This window comes from Phocoena sinus, chromosome 14, assembly GCF_008692025.1.
Source record: "Phocoena sinus isolate mPhoSin1 chromosome 14, mPhoSin1.pri, whole genome shotgun sequence".
Lineage (NCBI taxonomy): Eukaryota > Metazoa > Chordata > Mammalia > Artiodactyla > Phocoenidae > Phocoena > Phocoena sinus.
The window spans coordinates 59,412,856-59,431,502 of NC_045776.1; the positions used below are offsets into that span (position 1 = coordinate 59,412,856).

General features: G+C 42.6%; 1 pseudogene; it reads right to left on the reverse strand.

The window, feature by feature from the left end:
- Positions 1–8,528: 8,528 nt before the first annotated feature.
- LOC116738959 lies at positions 8,529–9,374 on the reverse strand (annotated as a pseudogene).
- Between the last annotated feature and the right edge of the window lie 9,273 nt (positions 9,375–18,647).

Here is an 18,647-nt window from a genome sequence, read left to right on the forward strand (position 1 = left end):
ATGAGAGACAGTAACAGTGAGACATAGTTTAGATGGCGGGAGGGGTGTGTCAGGAAGTTTCTCTCAAAAAGCCTTATTTAAGCTCAGACCTAAACAATGAGTAGGTATTTACCAGGAAGGATGGTTGGAAACATTCCCAGAGGGTTGCCTCATACACAGGCCCTGGGGTAAGAAGATGCTTCTCTTGTTGGAGGAACAGAGACTCATGTGACCCCAGTAGAGGCAGAAAAGGTAGGCGGCAGGCAGGGGCCCCATCCCGGGGGCCTTGTGGTCCATATTAAGAATGTTGTATTTTGTCCTAACCACAGAGACAAGCCATTGATGAGTTTTGAGTGGAGAAGAGATATGATCAGATTTATGTTTTTAAAAGATGCATTGGCAGCTTGAATTAGACTAGAGTGGGGTGAGTCTCCATGGGAGACAGGCTGGGAGGCGCCTGGTGATCCAGGACAGATGATGGCCATGGTAGGGCGGTGGTGGGGAGGTGACGGAAAGAGAAACCCTGGTGGTGGCTGAATAGAGTGTGAAGGGGTGTGCAAGGAGTTCAGATTCAGACTTACAGGGATGGGACTCTGAGAGATGGCCCAGAGGGTGTTAAAGAAGCATCTGGACATAAGAGTCTATTGTTGAAAGGATGCTTAGGCCGGAGCTATCACTTTGGGAGATGTCATCCTAGAGATGGTGCTAAAATCCAGGAAAACCGTGGAGAACACCTTGGGAGGAAGAGGGCACGGAAAAGACAGGAAGGCCCAGAACCCAGCCCAAAGAAACCTCTACATTATGAAGTAGGCACAGGAGAAGGAGTCAGTAATGGAGCTTGAGAAGGGCCACTAGAGAGAGGGGAGAAAATCCAGGAGAGCGTGGTGTCTCCCAAGGCAGAGAAGAAGATGCTTCCTGCAGATGCAGGTACTGTGAAGATGAGGATGGTACCCTGTGTCTTGGGAAAGAACATGACACAAGTTCAAGGGGGAGAGCACTGCATATTAGAAATGCAGTTTCAACTAGAAGCAGCATTGTTCTTCTCTCCTTTCAAGAAGGACCTTTTACCTACATGGCTACAAAACTGGCCTGACTGGAATGTTTTATTTCAGAGCACTCAGATTTCATGGCTTTCCATAGCTGCCAGATTGATACTAGCTGTGAGTACCACTTTTTTCCCTAATATTTAACTACGAAAACTTTGAACCATACAGAAAAGTTGAAGGAATTTTACAATGAACACTCATGTATCTATCTCCTAGATTCTACTATTAACATCTTGCTTTACCTGCTTTATCACATGTGTATCCATCTAACAATCCCTCTGTCTACCCACCAATCCATCTTATTTTTCAGATACATTTCAAAGTAAGTTTCAGACACTGAATCAGTAATTTAAAAACTCCCAACAAACAAAAGTCCAGAACCAGATGGCTTCATGGTGAATTCTGCCAAACACTTAGAGAAGAGTTAACACCTATCCTTCTGAAACTATTCAAAAAATTGCAGAGGAAGGAACAATTCTAAACTCACTCTATGAGGCCAGCATCACCTTGACACCAAAACCAGACAAAGATATCACACAAAAAAAGAAAATTACAGGCCAATATCACTGATGAACATAGACGCCAAAATCCTCAACAAAATATTATCAAACCCAATCAATCCAACAATACATTAAAAGGAGTATGCACGATGATTAAGTGGGATTTATCCCCGGGATGCAAGAATTTTTCAATATCTGCAAATCAATGTGATACACCACATTAACAAATTGGAGAATAAAAACCATATGTCATCTCAATAGATGCAGAAAAAGCTTCTGACAAAATTCAACACCCATTTATGATAAAAATTCTCCAGAAAGTGGGCATAGAGGGAACATACCTCAACATAAGAAAGGCCATATATGATAAGCCCACAGCTAACATCATACTCAATGGTGAACAGCTGAAAGTATTTCTTCTGAGATCAGGAACAAGGCAAGTATGGCCACTCTCGCCACTTTTATTCAACATAGTTTTGGAAGTCCTAGCCACAGCAATTATAAGAAAAATAAATAAATCCAAATTTGAAAGGAAGAAGTAAAACTGTCACTGTTTGCAGACGACATGATACTATACGAAGGAAATCCTAAAGATGCTACCAGAAAACTACTAGAGCTCATCAATGAATTTGGTAAAGTTGTAGGATACAAAATTAAAGCACAAAAATCTCTTACATTCCTATATACTAACAATGAAAGATCAGAAAGAGAAATTAAGGAGACAATCCCATTTACCGTCACATCAAAAAGAATAAAATACTCAGGAATTCCCTGGCAGTCCAGTGGTTAGGACTTGGTGCCCTCACTGCCAGGGGCCTGGCTTCGACCCCTGGTCAGGGAACTAAGATCCCACAAGCCACTTGGTGCAGCCAAAAAAAAAAAAAAAAAAAGAATAAAATACTTAGGAATAAACCTACCTAAGGAGGTAAAAGACCTGTATTCAGAAAACTACAAGGCACTGATGAAAGAAATCAAAGATGACACAAACAGACGGAAGGATATACCATGTTCTTGGATTGGAAGAATTAATATTGTTAAAATGACCATACTGTCCAAGACAATCTACAGATTCAATGCAATCGCTATCAAAATACCAATGGCATTTTGCACAGAACTAGAACAAATCATTCAAAAATTTCTATGGAAAACAAAAGATCTCAAACAGCCACAACAATCTTGAGAAAGAAGAACAGAGGTGGGGGAATCACACTTCCTGATTTCAGACTATACTACAAAGCTACAGTAATCAAAACAGTGGTTAGGAATCCACCTGCCAATGCAGGGGACATGGGTTCAAGCCCTGGTCTGGGAAGATCCCACATGCTGCAGAGCAACTAAGCCCATGTGCCACAACTACTAAGACCACGTGCCACAGCTACTGAAGCCCGCGCACCACAACTACTGAAGCCCACACACCTAGAGCCCGTGCTCCACAACAAGAGAAGCCAGCACAATGAGCAGCCCGTGCACCACAGCGAAGAGTAGCCCCCACGTGCAGCAACGAAGACCCAATGCAACCAAAAATAAATAATAAATAAATTTATATTTAAAAAAACAAGACAAAACAAAACAGTATGGTATTGGCATAAAAACAGACACACAGATCAGTGGGACAGAATAGAGAGCCCAGAAATAAACCCATGCACTTATGGTCCATTAATCTACGACAAAGGAGGCAAGAATATACAATAGATAAAAGACAGTCTCTTCAGTAAGTGGTGCTAGGAAAACTGGAAAGCTATATGTGAAAGAATGAAATTAGAATATTCTGTAACACTGTATACAAAAATAAACTTAAAATGTATTAAAAACCTAAATGTAAGACCAGAAACCGTAAAACTCCTAGAGGAAAACATAGGCAGAACACTCTTTGACATAAATCACAGCAATACTTTTTTGGATCTGTCTCCTAAAGCAAAGGAAATAAAAGCAAAAATAAACAAACAACCTAATCAAACTTAAAAGGTTTTGCACAGCAAAGGAAATCATTGACAAAATGAAAAGACAACCTACAGAATGGGAGAAAATATTTGCAAATGATATGACTGATAAGGGGTTAATATCCAAAATATGTAAACAACTCATACAACTCAACATCATAAAAGCAAACAACCCAATTAAGACATGGGCAGATGACCTGAATATACATTTTCCCAAAGAGGTACATGAAAAGACACTCAACATCACTAATCATCAGCAAAATGCAAATCAAAACCACAATGAGATATCACCTCACAGCTGTCGGAATGGCTGTCACCAAAAAGAATACAAATAACAAATGTTGGCAAGCATGTGGAGAAAAGGGAACCCTCGTACCCTGTTGGTGGGGATGTAGATTGGTGCAGCCACTGTGGAAAACAGTATGGAGGTTCCTCAAAAAAGTAAAAATAGAACTACCCTATGACCCAGCACTTCCACTCCTGGGTATATATCCAAAAGAAACCAAAACACTAATTTGAAAAGATACGTATACCACAATGTCCATAGTAGCATTATTTACAATTGCGAAGGTATGGAAGCAACTAAGTGTCCATCAACAGATGAATGGATAAAGATGTGGTATACGTATATATATGTATGTATATACAATGGAATACTACTCAGCCATAAAAAACAATGAAATTTTGCCATTTGCAGCAACATGGATAGACTTGGAGGGTATTATATTAAGTGAAATAAGTCAGAAAAAGACAAATACTGTATATCACTTATATGTGGAATCTAAAGAAAATACAAAAAACTAGTGAATATAAGAAAGAAGAAGCATGCCCACAGATATAGAAAACAAATTAATTAGTGATTACCAGTGAGGAACGGGAAGCGGGGAGGGACAGTACAGGGGTAGGGGATTAAGAGGTACAAACTATCATGTATAAAATAAGCTACAAGCATATATTGTACAACACAGGGAATATAGCCAATATTCTATAATAACTATAAATGGAGTATAATCTTTAAAACTGTGAATCACTCTGTTGTACATCTGTAACATATAATATTGTACATCAACTATAGTTCAATTTTTTTAATTAAAAGAAAAACCAGAGTAAGCTTTGGACATAAGAACATTTCACAGCTAAACACTCTAGCATCTATATCATTGACCAGAGTTCAGTATCTGTTTATGGTTCTACTTCTTTTGAGGTAAAATTTTGAAAGAATGAAAAGCCCAAATCTTAAATGGACCGGTTGTTGCCTTTTGACAAATGCACAGCCTGTGTGGCCATCGTATTAAGTTATAGAACATTACATCACCCCAGGAAGTCCATTGCTGCTGCTTTATCTCTCAGAAAGCGCAGGTGATGTAGGTAAGGAACCTAGTCCTGGGCTCTGGTAGGAAAACAGCAAGTGTAAATTCCCTTCTCCCTCTGCCAGGGGACTCTGCCACCGCTCATATACATTCACCCACATTCTCACCAAGATAGAAATAGACATTGAACTCTTCCTAAAAGTGCTTTTGTAAACATTTCACAATACACCCTTTGTAGAGAAGGACAATGGTGTCCAGTGAAGCAAGCCCACCCCAAGGAATCATAATTCCTCACCCAGAATCCTGCTCTGCTGGTGCTGAGCAAGCTGAAGCCTCAGCCCTCTCATTTGTCAAACAGGAACAGTGACCGTCTCTGTCTACAAGTATAAAATCACCTTGCTGTTTTAATATATGAACTGATAGAGCCCTGGGGGGAAAGGTGAAAAGACTCCACCACAAGGCTGTGACCATTTTGACTAAGCTACTGTATTGTCCCAGGCTGCCCCCGGAGCCCCATGCTCACCTCACTGCTCAGGTGAGGCCTCTGGGCACAGGTATGAGTCAGGGCCGTTCCATGTGGAGGGCTCAGGTTCAGCACCAGGTCAGGACTGGAGCTGCTTAGTGGGTCTTCAAAATCTATTGTTAACAACCCCTGGAAGAGGCTGTGAGCTTAGTTTATTTATCTTCTTGCTTTTGTCTTCTTTGTCTCTCTGGGCCTTAGGAAGAGCCCACAGGAGCTGATTTGTTGGCATGAAGAGAGGGTTTCTCAATCCCCACCCTACGCTGGATTTAAGGAACCCAGAGACATAAGTTGAAGTGCCAGCGACTTCTAAGATTTAATGAAAATTTGTTTGAGCCTTCTTCCCAAGTCAGTGAGAGGTCTAATGATTGCCCCAGATTTACTTATTAATTCTTGAGATTTTATAGACTGGTATTCACTTTCAGTTACAAAATCCTGCTCTGGCTGAGCTCACATCTCTCTTGGGGCCCACTTCCACTGTCGGCATCTTTTTTCTGCTTTGGACCAACCCAGACCTGGAATTCAGCCTCTTTTCTTTGCTTTCCCCCCAGACGACTCTCCCAAGCAAGGCATTGCAGAATCCTACCTCCCTCTTCAACCTCTTTCCCTTCTACTCTCTTGACTCCCAGATTCCTCTAGATGTCTAGATTCAGATTTGTTTAGCTATGACTTTACTTCCTTTCCACCCACAAGTGGATAATCAAGGTATTTTTCTAAGCAAAGATAGTTGTCAAGAGGAACTCTGCTGCAAATTCTCTGAAATATATATATATATATATATATATATACGTATACATATGTGTACACATCTACACACACATACACACATGTATATACACACATACGTAATACATATGTGCTTATATATGTCCTACATGTATACATAATACACAACACATAGAACTATAGAAATAATTACATGAATGTGTGTATAATTACATACATAACACCTACTATCTGTACATACACACACGTACATACCCTATGACACACGTCTACACAGATCTAAACCACCATCACTAAGGAATTGGTGAACTCCAGCTCCTGCCTCATCTTGTTGGAGTCTTGTTCTCATCTTTTTATTTCTGCATTGCACAGATCCTGCTCTGTAATTGAAACAGATCCCATCCAGCTTGTACTGTTTAGTTTACAAAACAGGGAACTGGAAATATCTGCTCAGTCACTCATTTATTCAATCTCACATTCACTTAACAGACAATAATCCAGCACCTATGACAGCCCCAGGTTGGATCCTATAGAGAAGATATGGAAATGAGGGAGAGACCCACGTCTTTAGAAACTTGAAATCCAGCTGCATGTGCAACCCTTAGCACACCCAAAACAAAACGTCCTCACACGTACAATTCTCATCAGAGGAACAGCAAGTTCGAGCAGAAAGTAGAGACTTGCAGCGTACAGCAGCGCTGCTGTTTCAGCGGAATGAGCAGGAGGAAAAAACCGCTGTGGTCAAAAGAAACTGCTGGCTGCTGGATTTTTGTTTAATTATAATTTGTGCTCTTCTAACAGCGTTCGTTCTGCTTAGATGGCAGAGTGGCTTTCATGAAAGTATGAGCTCAGCCTTGCCTTACGCCTGTTGAAAAAAAGAGGTCAGGTAAAATGACTGTAGTGACAGCACCAAGCTAGTTGAAAACCACACTTTCAAATGAGGCAAAAAAACAAAACAAAAAAAAAACCCGCACGCTGGAAATTTTTTGCCCACTAAAAACCCCTTGAAGTCATCTCAGAAACACATATAGAGACAATTTCCTCTTTTCTCCTTAGCAGTGTCCTCAAGGAAAACAGCTTTCTAGATCTGAGTGGGTGGACCAGTGATGCAGTCTAGCAGCCTGGGTTCATTCCGAATTCAGCTCCATGGCTACATTCGGGATGAAGGACTTAATCCTTATGTGGCTCTTCCAAATCTCTTCATATAGCTCTGCAATTTTTAACTGAACTCTGCACTGAATATTCTAGTCATTTAAAACGTTTTCACACCACTTTGGCACAGAAATTAGTAACGACCGGATACATTTGCAAATATCCATGCTTTGTATATTGTAAAACGTCTACATAAAGGCTAACTCTCATCCCGCATGCTGATAACCGTGATCTATATATGGGTTTGATAATTTTTTTTTTTTTTTTTTTTTTTGCGGTACGCGGGCCTCTCACCGATGCGGCCTCTCCCGCTGCGGAGCACAGGCTCTGGACGCGCAGGCCCAGCAGCCATGGCCCAAGGGCCCATCCACTCCGCGGCATGTGGGATCCTCCCGGACCTGGGCACGAACCCGCGTCCCCCGCATCGGCAGGCAGACCCCCAACCACTGCGCCACCAGGGAAGCCCGATAATTTTTTTAATTCAAATATCAAATGTATTTTTAATGTACCCACAGAGGAATTTACATATGAGTTCATGAAGAACAGCAAGTGATATTCGTGTATGCAGAGGAAAGATGATGGCCTGTTTCTTGATGGTAATGAAATTTGATAAATGACTTCTTTCCACAGAATCTCTGAAATAGAGTGATGCAGGTACTCACATTTTATCAAATTAGTTAGAGCTTTTCTAGGAATTGGCTCTGTTTTTACTTACGTCCTTCTGTGACAAAATTAAAGATAAGTTATTTGTTAGAGGCACTATCAATGGTCTTAATTGGAAAACATTTAGCAAGATGAACCTAGCATGCTGGGTGTGAGACTAGGAGAACTTGTGCTCTGGTTTCAAAAAGCGGCAGTTCTTAGTGCTATGCTTTCCCAAACCATAGAGAACTGGCTTTTCCTGGGAAACCCTAACTTCTCACACGATGCTCCTTTTTATTCTTTTTACTTATTTACATTGCTTAATGAAATGAGGCAATCACATGATGTACTCTAACTTGAAAATCCTGTAAGCTGATACTTCAAATTCTATAAATTATATACAGATCTAGTATTCTTTTTTTTTTTTTTTTTTAAGAAACTGTTTACTTTCCATCAGCTTATTTCCATTTTAAGAGTTTGTGGTCCAGGGCTTCCCTGGTGGCGCAGTGGTTGAGAGTCCGCCTGCCAATGCAGGTGACACGGGTTCGTGACCCGGTCCGGGAGGGTCCCACATGCCGCGGAGCGGCTGGGCCCGTGCGCCATGGCCGCTGAGCCTGCGCGTCGGAGCCTGTGCTCCGCAACGGGAGAGGCCACAACAGTGAGAGGCCTGCGTACCGCAAAAAAAAAAAAAAAAGAGTTTGTGGAAGAACAGCTTAAGACCACCCAGTGGTTGCTCCTACCCACTCAGTGGCCTGAGCAGTGGGAGGTGCAGACCAGCCTTCAGTGGGGCACAGAGGGCACCTGCACACCTTCGGACCAGTCCGCCACCTCAGGCTGAGGAGCAGTGAACTCAGGAGGTGGGGCGGTCCATTCACCCTGAAATTCCTCCTTGGTCACAGCCTTCTCAGCTGCCGCCTGCTGTTCCTTTTCAGTCTCTTCAGGATCTCTGTAGAAGTAGACATCAGGCATGACCTCCCATGGGTGTTCACGGGAGATGGTGCCACGCATGCGCAGAACTTCCCGGGCAAGCATCCACCACATTAGACCCACTGAGTGAGCTCCCTTGTTGTTGCATGGGATGGCAATGTCCACATAATGCAGAGGAGAGTCTGTGTTATACAGAGCAATGGTAGGCAGGTTAACATAAGAGGCCTCTGTGAGAGGCTGGTGGGCAGCCCTGGGATCAGTAATCACCAGAAGTCTTGGCTCCGGAAGGCTGCCCGGCTTTGGTTAGTGAAGGTTCCAGGAGTGAAGCGGCCAGCAAGAGGAGTGGCTCCAGTGGCAGCAGCAAACTTCAGGACAGCGCGCTGGCCAGTATTCCTGGAGGATACGACACTGACATCAGCTGGGTTTTCAGTGGCAACAACGGCACGAGCTGCCAACAGAAGCTTCTCCCAGGTTCTCTTCAGATTTACTATGTAGATGCCATCACTTTTCCTTTTGTAGATGTACTGTTCCATTTGGAAGTCTAGGTTGGTGCCACCTAAGTGGGTTCCTGCTGCAAGAAATTTGAGGACATCCTCCTCCTTCTTTTGCAGGACATCAAGGGCTCCAGACATTGTGAAAGTTTCCCTTTAAGTTATGATGGGAATCCAGAACAATCCGTATGGACCCTTGTCTGACTGACGTGGAAAGAAAGCTAGTATTCTGTTTTTAAAATTTTTTTTAATATTATTTTAAAGGTTACATTCCATTTACAGTAAATACAAAATATTGGCTATATTCCCTGTGTTGTACACTACATCCCTCAGCCTATCTTTTTTTTTAAACATCTTTATTGGAGTATAATTGCTTTACAATATTGTGTTAGTTTCTGATGTATAACAAACTGAATCAGCTATACATATACATATGTCCCCATATCTCCTCCCTCTTGCGTCTCCCTCCCTCCCACCCTCCCTATCCCACCCCTCTAGGTGCTCACAAAGCACCGAGCTGATCTCCCTGTGCTATGTGGCTGCTTCCCGCTAGCTATCTACCTTACGTTTGGTAGTGTATATATGTCCATGCCACTCTCTGACTTTGTCCCAGCTTACCCTTCCCTCTCCCCGTGTCCTCAAGTCCATTCTCTATGTCTGCGTCTTTATTCCTGTCCTGCCCCTAGGTTCTTCAGAAACTTTTTTTTTTTTTTTTAGATTCCATATATATGTGTTAGCATACGGTATTTGTTTTTCTCTTTCTGACTTACTTCACTCTGTATGACAGACTCTAGGTCCATCCCCTCACTACAGATAACTCAATTTCGTTTCATTTTATGGCTGAGTAATACTCCATTGTATATATGTGCCATTCTTTATCCATTCATCTGTTGATGGACACTGAGGTTGCTTCCATGTCCTGGCTATTGTAAATAGTGCTGCAATGAACATTGCGGTACATGACTCTTTTTATTTTTTTTTTGAATTTTTGAATTTTATTATTTTTTTTATACAGCAGGTTCTTATTAGTCATCAATTTTATACACATCAGTGTATACATGTCAATCCCAATCGCGCAATTCATCACACCACCATCCCCACACTCCCGCGGCTTTCCCCCCTTGGTGTCCATACGTTGGTTCTCTGCATCTGTGTCTCAACTTCTGCCCTGCCAACCGGTTCGTCTGAACCATTTTTCTAGGTTCCACATACATGCATTAACATACGATACTTGTTTTTCTCTTTCTGACTTACTTCACTCTGTATGACAGTCTCTAGATCCATCCAAGTCTCAACAAATGACCCAATTTCGTTCCTTTTTATGGCTGAGTAATATTCCATTGTATATATGTACCACAACTTCTTTATCCATTAGGCTGTTGATGGGCATTTAGGTTGCTTTCATGACATGGCTATTGTGAATAGTGCTGCAATGAACATTGGGGTGCATGCGTCTCTTTGAACTATGGTTTTCTCTGGATATATGCCCAGTAGTGGGATTGCTGGATCATATGGTAATTCTAGTTTTAGTTTTTTAAGGAACCTCCATACTGTTCTCCATAGTGGCTGTATCAATTTACATTCCCACCAACAGTGCAAGAGGGTTCCCTTTTCTCCACACCCTCTCCAGCATTTGTTGTCTGTAGATTTTCTGATGATACCCATTCTAACTAGTGTGAGATGATACCACAGTGTAGTTTTGGTTTGCATTTCTCTTGAGCCTGTCTTACACCCAACAGTCTGTACCTCCCACTCCCCCACCCTGGTATTGCCCCTCCCCCTCCCCACTGGTCACCACTAGTTTGTTCTCTGTATCTGTGGGCCTGCTTCTTTTTTGTTATATTCACTAGTTTATTGTATTTTTTAGATTACACGTATAAGTGATATTCTACAGTATTTGTCTTTTTCTGTCTGACCTATTTCACTTAGCATAATGCCCTCCAGGTCCATCCAGGTTGCTGCAAATGGCAAAATTTCATTGTTTTTTTATGGCTGAGTAGTATTCCATTTATATATATATGTATGCCATAACCTCTTTATCCATTCATCTGTTGATGTACACTTAGGTTGTTTCCATATCTTGGCAATTGTAAATAATGCTGCTATGAACATTGGGTACATGTATCTTTTTGAATTAGTGTTTTGGTTTTTTTCAGCTCTATACCCAGGAGTGGAATTGCTGGGTCGTATGGTAGTTTTATTTTTAGTTTTTTTGAGAAACCTCCATACTGTTTTCCACAGTAGCAACACCAGTTTACCTTTCCACCAACAGTGTGAGAGGGTTCTCTTTTCTCCGCATTCTCGCCAACATTTGTTATTTGTGGTCTTCCTGTTGATGGTCATTCTGACAGGTGTGAGATGATATCTCATTGTGGTTTTGATTTGCATTTCCCTGATGAGTAGTGATGCTCTAGTATTAATTCTTTAAGTTTACTTGAATGCTAGAAAAGTCCCCTCCCTGTGTGACAGCTGCAGGATCATAATCAAGGGGGGAAGAGGGGACTATTGACAAATGATATTGAAAATATCAGTGGTGGCTCTCTTGGGGCAGTAAGATTTCAGGTGACTTTTAATGTCTTTCTTCATATGTTAAATGATTAGTTGAATTTTAACAGTGAGCCTGAATTGTTTGCACAATCAGAAAGTTATCTATAAATAAATAAAATTAGAACCTTATTGAACACTCTTTTCACAGATAAGTTCCAGAAAGAATAAAGACCAAAATATGTGAAGCACAGCTTTTATATGATTAGAAGGAAATGTACAGATTATCTTCATGACGTTGAGTTAAGCAGAATTTCTTAAGCCAGAAAGTATGAATTGTAAAGGAAAAGACTTAGAAATTTGCATGTAATTTTTCAATGATGCCAAAATTAAAGTTTAGCTTAAAGATTTGATTGAAAAAACAAGCCACAAACTAGGAGAAGATATTTGTAACATGTATTGCAAAGTATCTAAGAAACACAAGGAAATAAAAAGCAAAACAAAACCCCCAGTTTTTAAGAATGGACAAAAAATATGAAGAGGAAGGAGAAAAGGCAAACAAAATCACCAAAATTCACAAAATGTCCTCCTCCTCACTAAGAGAAACACAAATTAAATTAGATGCCACAGTATATCCCTCTGATTGTCTACAAAACGTCAAACCGGACAATATGAGATGTTGGAAAGGAAGTGGAGAAGAGGAACTTGCATATTCTACTAGTGGGAGTGAAAATGAATACAATTGTTTTGATGTCAAATTACCAATATCCAGTAAAGCTGAAAATTTACATCCCTTGTGACCTAGAAAATCCTCCTCTAGAGAAACTTGCAGATAAGTGCTAAGAGACAGCTACCAAAAGAACAATCTAAAACCATCAGAGAGAAATAAAAATAAGTTTATATGCCCAAGAACATTAAAATAGCAATTTAAAAAATGAACTAGGTCTCTACGTGTTAACCTTATTAAACATAGGTCACTAAAACATACCACTGAAAAGAAAAAAGAAACAGGTTGTAGAAAATTTAAACAGTATGATACAAATTATTTAAATTTAAAAACCACTATATATTGCCAATGGATACATATATGCTTAGAGCGGTGTACTGGAGGACACTCCATGGGGTTGTCTCTGGGGAAAAAAAGTGAAAGAAGGCAAAGAAGGAGGGAAGAAAATCGAACTTGAATTTTATTTCAATATTATATTACCTTTATTTTTATTTTTTTATTATTTTTATTTTTTTTTCTGTACGCGGGCCTCTCCACTGTTGTGGCCCCTCCCATTGCGGAGCACAGGCTCCGGACGCGCAGGCTCAGCGGCCATGGCTCACGGGCCCAGCCGCTCTGCGGCATGTGGGATCTGCCCGGACCGGGGCATGAACCCGTGTCCCCTGCATCGGCAGGCGGACTCTCAACCACTGTGCCACCAGGGAAGCCCTATATTACCTTTATTAAAAATACTTATAAAGTATATTGCAAAAGATAAAAGTAATGAACTCAGAGTCTCATTCCTGCTTGTCACAGAGCCTGACCAGCTCACCAGAGTCTCAGGTATCCCGGGGTTCCAGGAAGAGAACCTGCAGGGCCCTTGGGTGTGGCTGCACCTCAGTAATGGGAATGGAGCACAGCTCCAGCGTAAATTTCTTGTTTTTTTTTTCATTTTAGTTTTTAAAGTTTTTTTGGTGTTGAAATATAGCTGATTTACAGTGTTTCAGGTGCACAGCAAAGTGATTCAGTTATACAAGTATATATATGCTTTTTCATATTCTTTTCTATTATAGGTTATTATAGTTCACTGTGCTATACAGTAGGTCCTTATTGTTTATCTATTTTATGTATAGAACAATAGTTTGTATCTGTTAATCCCAAACTCCTAATTTATCCCTCTCCCCTCTTCCCACTTTGGTAACCATGTTTGTTTTTTATGTCTGTGAGTCTCTTTCTGTTTTGTAAATAAGTTCATTTGTATCATTTTTTTTAGATTCCTCATATAAGTGATATCATGTGATATTTGTCTTTCTCTGTCTGACTTAGTTCACTTAGTATGATAATCTCTAGGTCCATCCCTGTTGCTGCAAATGGCATTATTTCATTCTTTCTTCTGGCTAAGTAATATTCCATTGTACATATGTACCGCATCTTCTTTATCCATTCATCTGTTTATGGACACTTAGGTTGCTTCCATGTCTTGGCTATTGTAAACAGGGCTGCTGTGAACACTGGGGTGCATTTATCTTTTTGAATTAGAGTTTTCATATTTTCTGGGTATATGCCCAGGCAGCCTCAATTTCTGTTTGCAGTTATGACGTGGATCAAATGCTACTGGACACCCAGCATGAACCTAGATGATGTCACCCCCAGAGTGTCCACTGTGATGACCCACAAGATACTAGTAGTTTCTGAACTAGACACCCACAGTGTTGGAGGAAAAACAGCCCTCAGCCCGAAGAAGATTATATCAAGAGAAGAAATTGAAAACCTTTTGAAGAAAAACTCAGATTGGACAGCGGATTGGTCAAGTCGGTCTGAAAACATCCCCCCCCACCCCCGCCTCCAGAAAACTGCCTTTAAACATCTTTAAACACCAAACAAAGCACACAGCCTCTCTCGGCAAGAGGAGCGTGTGTCTTAGGAAGAAAGGGGACATTTTCTCAGCAGAATTTCTAAGCGTTTTCCTTCCATCTCTGCTGCTCTCACATCACTGGCCAGTGGCTTGGGGACCGTATTGGAAAGCATCTGGCCACCAGTGTCTTTTGATGGAGACTTGGACTCTGGCTGTTGCACACGGTGGAGATTGTCTACTAAAGGCTACACTGAACTCTGCTATTTATTCTTTGCGAAGCAGGAACTAGAAAACCAAGGTGCAAATCAAACTCCACAGTAGAGTTTAGATGCCAAAATGTGTTTGCTTTCACAGTGTAATGGCTTCAGCTTCCAACGGATAGGCGACAGGGACGTGTCAGCATTCTGTCAGAGACACCTGCTCAATCTGTTTCAGGGCCCCTCATCAGGCCCCTCGTCCTTTGTGCTGAGCTTTTGGGGGCTCTGAGAATCAATGTTAATCTAAGCAAATCTGTGTCTACATTTAAAAAACTAGAAATTGAAGAAAATAAATAAATCTTTGCCAAATCCATCAGAGATTACTGTATTTGCATGTGGTTTAAAATCAAACCTTATAAAAGCTTTCTGATTAAGCCAGAAAAAAGTAATTTATTTAAAAATAAATATTTATACTCCCACCGTGTTACTGGGAACCTTTCAGTCTTGGTTTGGGTGATAATGCCTGGAAGTGACCCTATTTGTGGCTTTTGCTGTTGGAGAGCTGGGAGAGCTCAGGAGGTCAAGAGGCCAAAACAAGAGCATACCCACCTCTCCTGGGACCTTGCTTGGGGCACAGGTAGGGCTTGGTTGGGTGACTGAAATCTTCTCCCAGCTTTGTTGAAGGAAACCAGGCTCTGTGTTGACTCCTAGGTGTTAGCAACTGTTTTATCTGTCAATATTCTAAAAATTTATTGAGAACTCTAAATCATTTAAAAAAATCATCTCTCAACTCAAAGATAAGGCAAAGGTGTATGTAAGAAAAGTACAGCTTGTATTTTTCCTCTCTAGATGTCTAGGTCAGTTTAAGTATGTTCAAGTCAAGCATCGTAAGTGTTGTGATAAATAGCTACCTTTCTCAGAAGATTCCTCTGGTTTTTGTAACCTCCCCTCCTGTCTAACAGGCTTAATACAAATTTAGCTTGATAAGTGTGTCTTGGAAATGGAACATTCCACAAGTCCTATGTATTAGTCATTACCTGAAGCACCCACAGTTATGTACTTACGAAGTCCTTTGACAGATCCCTGGACACAGGGCTGATAATTAGCAGGCATTGACATCCACTCTGCACACTGGCCATGGTCCACCTTGATCATTTAGTACCTGAACCTCACTGTGTACCTGAGTTCAACACTGTGCCTTGAAGGTCATTATGGCCCCTGATCACGGGTCTTGGCAGATTTACTGTCTCAGTGCTGAAATCTGGTAGAGCCCTTCCAAGTCCACTGTTTCTCCAGCCTTCCTCTCCCCATTGCTGGAGCAATCTGGTCCTTGTCACCAGCCTTGACCTCAGCCAGTCTCCAGGACAAATCCGACTTTAGGCAGGAAGCATCTAGACCTCGATCCTCATCACCCTGCCTTCAGTGCTGAACCTCTAGTGGGGATACATGAGCTGACACCCTGCCAACCTCTGCGGCTCCCCTTCCCCACCGCCTCTCTCTGCCCCACCTGTCTGGTGCATGCACGCACGCGCACACCTGTTCTCAGGTGTGACGGCCTGCTGAACATCCCAGTCATGACTTCAGCCCTGCTGCTTCCTCCCTCCTCTGCCTGGGATGCATCATTTCAGCAGAAGCAGTTGGCTGGTACAAGGAAGCAGCGTGACTAAGAAAGGATGGGATGGGGTTCCTTGACCATCCATGTTTCTGAGAACACCCTTACCTTCTTTCTGTGTTCAAAGCAAGTTCTGTTTCCAGGGGGGCTGCGTGGCCTCTCCAGGCTGCCCCAGCTTACTCAGGCAGAGAAAGAACACACTTACCTCGTGCTCCCACTTCACATTTTATTGCTAAAACCCTTCCACAACTTCGTGAGGGAGGAACCGTTATCGTCATTCTACTGATGAGGAAGCTGAGCTCAGAAAAGCTGAACAAGTCACCCTTCTGGAAAGCTGGGACCTGGCTCCAAACCAGAGAGTCTCTGGTTCCAGAGCCCTTTGTCACTGTCCCCAAGGCCCGGGTCTTAGACTCACTTCTATTTTGTTCTGTAGCCTGAGTTCATGTGTTATTTCATGGTCAGCACCACACTCTCTCTAGGACTGGGGCTGCTTTGTTCCGCAGCTCCTCCTCGGAGAAGGGAAGCCCCCTGCCCTGGACCCTGACTCAATGCTGGAGTCCAGCTCCCTCGACAATGTTCCCCATCACTGCTGGCTGCCTAGACGTCCAGACACCACCTGAACTCACCATCACTGTGCTCTCCTGTCCGATAGGGGACTGGACTCCTGCAGGCAGTCTCTGCAGCCAGCTGCTGACATAAAATGCAGTGTCCTGTTGCCACACCCTTTGGCTACAGCCCTGGAGCCCAATTTTCTCTCAGCACCAGCAGCTGGATCTGAGCCCTCCTGTTCATCCCACCCGCCCCACGGGGCAAGTCAGCTTAGAAGTCGTGCACACCCCCACCCAGCATTCTTCACTGGATCCTTCTTCACCAAGTTATGTCTAGTTCTTGAGCAAGACAGCTGCAGCGGGACCAACGCAACTAGACTCTGACTTTAGTCTCTGGTCTTTGTTTATTTGCTCACTAGGGTCTTCAGTTGGGTTTCCCCAGAAGCCAACTTTGAGATGAAAATTTGAGACCAAGTAGTTGATTTGAGGGGTGACCCAAGGAAGTGTTATTGAGTGGGTTACCCCTGGTGGCCCCAGGGTTCAGTGCCACTGGGGAGCTGTGGATGAGAGTGTAGAACACAGCTCAGAGTCCTCCCACCAAAGGAGGGCGAGGACACTTGGGGATTCCTCCCGGTCACACGGTCATGGGCTGAGGGCTGCACTGCACTTCTGGCTGCAGCCCTCACAGGGAGAGCAGTGGGTGCTTGCAGTAAGGTTGTTCTAAAACATACTGTGAGGGGTCTTTCCTGGTGGCGTAGTGGTTAAGAATCCACCTGCCAATGCAGGGGACACGGGTTCGAGCCCTGGTCCGGGAAGATCCCACATGCTGTGGAGCAACTAAGCCCGCACGCCACAACTACTGAGCCTGCACTCTAGAGCCCACGAGCCACGACTACTGAAACCCGTGCGCCTAGAGCCCGTGCTCCTCAACAAGAGAAGCCAACGCAGTGAGAAGCCCATCCACTGCAACAAAGAGTAGCCCCCCGCTCGCCGCAACTAGAGAAAGCCCGTGTGCAGCAATGAAGACCCAACACAGCCAAAAATAAATAAAATTTAAAAAGATAAATAATATACTGTGATGGTGCATACCCAGGGGGTATAAGCAGAACACAGGCGGCATCCACTACAGTCAGTTAAAATAACTCTCAGAGCTGCCGTTGTAGTGATTCTGGAAAGCTTCTGGAGGAAGTATGCAGCGTCACACTAAGTATTACCTGCGGAAGTCTTCCAAGGTTTCTTATGTTTGGCTTATGAACTGTCATCGTAGTCCTGTATAGGACTGCTCTGGCAGCTCCCCACCTCCGCCCTATCTCCAGTACATGCACCAGGTCATTCAGGGAATTCAAAGGTCTTTCATGTGTTTTTCACTCTTTTACTGACTATGAATATTATTCATATTTTGCGAGCCCTCCCCTCATACAAAACGGCAGGAACTAGATGCTTAAAAGAGCGCTAAGTGTAAAACACTCTTCCTACCTTCAAGGAACACACCATCAAGTTGGGCAATTCCAATATGTACCATTATTCTTCTTTTCAGGTGGGATACAGGGTAAGAACCAAAGGGATGGGGTTGCTTATGAGCCTTTCCAGCTGAAAAATCTATAAGAACAGAAATCAAGTTAGCCTGAGACTAGAATTGAAATACCAGAATCACAGAATTGAGTCCCTGATTTCAACCTCTGCCAAGTTACTAAAGATGGCACTTCTTTTCACATTGTGCTATACTTACTGTTCTGTCTGACTCCATCTATCCTACCAACTCTTAAGAACAGGGATAGTTTCCATATTACACACCTACTGCTGCATAACAAATTACGCTAAAACTGACCAGCTTACAAGATGTATGTATTATGTCATAGTTTCTATGAGTCAGGAATCTGGACACAGCCTTCCCAGGTCCTCTTTCTCAGGGTCCCTCACAACCTGAAATCAAGATGTCATCCAAGGCTTGAGTCTCATCTGAAGGCTTGACTGGGCAAGGATCTGCTTCCAAGTTCACATGGTTGTTGGCA